Raw genomic sequence first — 5742 nt, 5'->3', positions numbered from 1 at the left:
TTTGTGTCATTTCAATACTAAATCTATTTTGTATTGTAAAAACCTAACCGGGGTTTTATTTAATCAGAATTGGCGGTTTTGTTACACAAATGGTTTCGTGGTGTTTTTACATTTGTTCTCGCTGCCTGAGATTCCGTATCAAGACAAGGAAGACATCTTAATTACCACTCTTGTTATTGAACTTATACAGAATACGTGGTGAATTCACACTAGACTTTAGGTTGGTAAAGCTTAAATTTCCCTATAGTATTTAAAAGATGAGTAAGTAAGTGGTCGACATAGGAAGGACTATGCAAGGTAAAGTCTTAAAGGCTGAAATTTTATTTCTTAAAAGACTTAATAGAATTTCAGATTTCATGATTATGTAGCAAAATTACTTGAGTCGCAGAGTTGTGGTGCCCTGCCCCTGGGAACCCTACTCGGGTCTAGTGTGAGCTGTTTCTGTGCTTCTTCTTTGGAAAGATCATCAAATCATTTCTAAGCAATGTTGAAGTTGACACGTTTGAAAAGATGGAGCCTAGTTACTGTGTTTTCTGCCACTTAATGCAAGATACCTTTAACAGTTACAGCGTTAAATGTCCGTAGGTGGTTTTCTTCTTGCCTCTCATTTAACTATAAACAGTCAAGCTGATAATCAACTTCACCAGGAAAAGAAACGACACTGTTCTAAAATCACGTATGTCTTCTCGACCCCTACTCCCTGGCAAGTTTATGGGGGTGAGGGTGTTTTCAGCTGCTTAGCCTCAGAACACAGACCTTCACAGAACTCAACGGGGCCTGTGTTTGGGGAGCCAGGAATGTATAATACTGCAGAGTAGTTAAAATCCATCTTTCTTTCACTAGTTTCTTATATAAACACTGCCATAGAAGATTACAATTTTATAATGAAGTAAACCAATGCCTTTGTAATTTAAAACTGATGAGACTGAGGTCTAGGGAAGGAAGAAAAAAATTACACGATCGCACTAATCCTTACAGGGTAGATGGCATCAGCACCCTTCTATCTGTTAGGCAGAAAGCAATTAATTAAAATAAATGTTCTGCCAAGATAATTATACCTGTTGCTGATGATTTGCTCTTAAATTAAGTCTAATTTGTTCAGGAACATAAATCAGTGTCAAGATTTGTGTGAGAGGCAGGAAAGCTAGACTCATGACAGACTATCTACTGACAAATGGGGGGAAAAAACCCAGTCACCTTATATCTAATTAGTATATTCCAGGTTTATAAAATATCAGATTCTACACGTGTTAGGTACTGCTTATGGCCTAATTCTATTAGGAATGATATAGAACTGATTTTTATTTTCTTCGGCTATGCTGTTTTGAAGTAATGGTAATCTGAATACATTTTCATTGATACCAAATAATGTGGAAGCCATGAACTTTTTAATGGGTGATCAAACCAACAACGGACATAGGAACTGGGGTCAGTGAGCAGGCTCACTGAGTCATGCACCGGCAGCAAACCTTCTAACCTTGGGCTCAGGCAAAGTTTCTTTTCTGGCCTTTTTGTGACAGAATGACTATGCAATGGTTTTTTGGAACAGAGTTGTTGGAGGAGGCCGTTAGTAAGAAACACTGTGATTAAAACCCATCAAGGGTCCTACAGATGAAGTCAGTTCACATCACCTAATAGCTGAGCAATCTTGGGCAAATCCCTCAATCTCCGAATCAGTTTAAAATCTCCATCATGGGGATGGTAATAATAGTCCAGAGGTTTGTGGGAATGAGCATTCAGTACACTAACCTGTTCTAAGGGTTGTGAATGCTTCCTAAAATAACAGCACTAAATCCCAGGAGCTCTGCTTGGACCCAGGGTTGTGCCATTGATGTGTCCTGGCCAGTTTCTTGGTTGCAAACAATGGGAACAGTGGTTTGGTTAAATTACACCAATTGTCTTACTAAGAACCTTCTATTGGTCCAGAATCCAATTCAGAAGCACACACTGCATTTAGTTCTCCTGTGTGCATCGGCTCCTCTAATCTGGAACGGTTTTTGTTTTTGAAGTGTAATGGACAGTTATTTTATAGAATGTCCCTTAGTTTGGGTTTGATATTTGCTCATGATGAAATTCAGGTTCTAGGTTTTCAGAAAGAACAGCACAGAAGTGGTGTGTCCATCTCAGCCTGTCCCTGTCAGAAGACACATGGATGTCAACGTCTCATTTTTGGTGACATTAGCTTTGGTTAAGGTGGGATCTGCTAGGTTTTTTTCCCTAAACAGTTACTAATTTTTTCTTTTGTAATTAGAAATGTTAAGACTATTATTTAGGGGCACCTGGCTGGCTCAGTTGGTAGAGCATATGACTCTTGAACTCAGGGTCGTGCATTCAAGCCTCACATTGGGCACTGAGCTTACTTTTAAAAAAAACATATCTCATTTTTCACTTTACTTTCACCCAGTCTAGCATCCATGGATTCCTGCCTGAATTATTTCTGCGGTGTTTGCCAAATATTATTGTTTTAAATTTATTTTTATTTTAGTGAGGGTGCATACAAGCAGGGGAAAGGGGCAGAGAGAGAAGAGAGCAGTGGGGAGGGAGTCAAGCAGGCTCCATGTTCAGCATAGAACCCAACGCAGGTGAGCCTGGTGGGATCACAAACTGAGCCGAAAATCAAGTCAGATGCTCAACCAACTGACCCACCCAGGTGCCCCCAAATAATGATGTTTTATTTCCATCATTCCTTTTTTAATGTTTATTTTTGAGAGAGTGCAAGTGGGGGGGGGGGGCGGTCAGAGAGGTGGAACAGAGGATCCAAAATGGGCTCCGCACTGACAGCGGAGCCTGATCCAGAGCTCAAACTCATTAACTATAAAATCATAACCTGATCCAAAACAGGATGCTCAGCCAACTGAGCCACCCAGGAGCCCCTCCATCATTCCTTATTTATTAACTGGAATTCTATAAAGAAGAGCTTTCCTTTCTCCCTATTCATTTATTCCACTATTTATGCCAGCATGAACTCATGGATATTTTAGGTTCTCTGTTACACTCCATTACTATCATTTATTTTGTTGCTCTCCTGTCCCAGATTTGGCCACTGGGAGACCCTGGAGTTGGTTCTTAAGTCCTCTTGACAGGTCTTCATAATTTTTTGAGTACCTATTTACTTTCTGGCACCACATTTATGAACTAAATTTTCAAGTTAACCACCACCAGCATACCTTTATGTGATGGGGAGAAGGATGGGTGGGGAGGGGCACAAGTAAGGAAAGAACTGGTATCTGCTGGAGTGTGTAAACAAATACATAACAAAATGAGGAATTAGAGAGGGAAGTGGGTCTCACTCAGGGCTCATGTTTCCACCCAAGTGGGGCTGGAACTCACCCAATGTGGGATCTGTGAGAATAATGATCTGAGCCAAAGTCAGATGCTTGACTGAGCCAGGTGCCCTTTTTGTTTTTTTAAGGTTTTATTTTTAAGCAATCTCTACACCCAGTGTGGGGCTCAAACTCACAACTCTGATATCAAGGGTGGCACGCTCTTCTGACTGAGCCAGCCAGGCACCCTAGGCAGATGTCCTTCTTATAGAACAGTCGTATTGCAGGGCCCGCTCTACTCCAGTATGATTTTCACTAATTACATCTGCAATGGCCCTATTCCCAAATGAGGTCACTTCTCTGGTACCAGGGGTTAGAACTTCAACATCTATCTTTTTGGTGGACAAAATCCAACCCATAACAGGATCATAAAAATGTTAGTTCTCCCTAAGTTAATTTAATGCCATCCCAATGAAGATAATGTTTTTGGGGAGCCTGGGTAGTCCAGTTGGTTAAGCATCCAACTCTTGGTTTTTGGCTCAGGTCATGATCTCATGGTTCATGGGTTCAAGCCCTGTAAGCCATGAGATTCTCTCTCCCTCTCTCTGCCCCTCCTCTGCTTGCACTTTCTTTCTCAAAATAACTTAAAAAAAATGTTTTTATGGAGCTAGACAAGTAGATCCTAAAGTTTATATATGGAAAACTAAGAAAACACTGAAAAGAAAGAGTTACAAGTCTGAACTAGTGCTACCAGATATTAAAACCAAAAGCCTCTATGATTAAAACAATATGATACCTGTTAATAGACAAACCAATGGAACAGAATAGAAGGTCTAGAAATAGATGTTTAGTATATGATGAAGGTAGCATCTCGAACACTGGGCAAAGGTAGATTTTTTAATAAATGATATTGGGACAACAGGATACCCATTTGAGAAAAGATAAAACTACATCCATCTCTCCCAGCACATACAAGAATAAACTCCAGATGGATTAAAGATCTAAATTTTACTTATTTAGGGGCACCTAGGTGGCTCAGTTGGTTAGGTGTCCCAACTTCAGCTCAGGTCATGATCGCTCAGATGAGTTCGAGCCCCATGTCGGGCACTGTGCTGACAGCTCAGGTCCTGGAGCCTGCTTCAAATTCTGTGTCTCCCTCTCTTTCTCTGCCCCTCCCCTACTTGCATTCTGTCTCTCTTTCTCTCTCTAAAAATAAACATTAAAAAAATAAAAATTTTATTTTTAAAGATCTAAATTTTAAAGAGAGAAACCACGTAAGTACTAGAAGAAAACAGGGTTAATTATTTTATAGCCCAAGTGTAGGAAACAGCTTTTCTGTTGGTATTGCATCAAAATCCAGATGCAATTAAAAAAGATGTTGATAAACTTGGAAATCTAAAAATTAGAGTTTTAGGTGATGGGGGTTGGGGAGAAGGGAAGGGCATGGAGGAAGGCACTCGTTGGGATGAGCACTGGGTGTTATATGGAAACTAACTTGACAATAAACTAAGAAAAAAATTTAAAAAATAAAAATTTTAATTTTAAAAATTTTACTGAGGCATATGAGATTTTAAATATCTATTTCAAGTGTATAATTTAATGATGTTTTTGTAAATTGTATCAAGTTGTACATCACTGTAAATCAGTTTAGAACATTCTCATCAGCCCAATAAGATCCCTCATGTACATTTACCGTTAATCCTATCCCCCCCTCACCCCCGCAACCACTAAACTACTTTCTGTTCTACAGATTTGCCTTTTCTGGACATTTTATATAAATGACATCATATGATATGTGGTCTCTCCTGTGTCTGGCTTCTTCCCCTGGGCGTAATGTTGTGGTTTTTTTTTAAATGTTTATTTATTTAGAGAGCATACGCATGCATGCATGAGCCAGGGAGTGACACAGAGAGAGGAATTCCCAAAATGCAGGGCTCCAACTCACGGGCCGTGAGATCATGACCTGAGCTGAAATCAAGAGTTGGACACTTAACTGAATGAGCCACCCAGAGGCCCCTGGGCATGTTTTTAAGGTTTGTTTATGTCACAGCATGTGTCCACAGTTTCTTTTTATTGTTGAATAATATTCCTTGTATGGATATACCACATTTTGTCTATCCATTCACAATTTGGGCTATTAAGAACAATGCTGCCAAAAACACCATAAAAAAGTCAAAAGACAAATGATAAACAAGGAGAAAATACTTGCAACACACACCACAGATAAAGTACTAATATGTCTAATACATAAAGAATTTTCCAAATTTGAGGTGAAATTCCAAAATTCCAGTTTAGAAATGAGCCAAAGACGTGAATAAACAATTCACCCCAAAAGATACTAAAATGACCCGTAAACATATGAAAAGAAATTCACTAATAAGAGTGCAAATTACAAATGTTATTGAGAACAGTGACTAGGATGGCTTAAAAAAAAAAAAAAGACAGGTAATTACAAGTGTTGGCAAGGATGTGCAGAAAC

Source organism: Hyaena hyaena, unplaced genomic scaffold, assembly GCF_003009895.1.
Source record: "Hyaena hyaena isolate Hyena2069 unplaced genomic scaffold, ASM300989v1 scaffold_12, whole genome shotgun sequence".
NCBI lineage: Eukaryota > Metazoa > Chordata > Mammalia > Carnivora > Hyaenidae > Hyaena > Hyaena hyaena.
The sequence above is the reverse complement of the archived record's forward strand: the minus strand, read 5'-3'. Positions refer to the sequence as shown.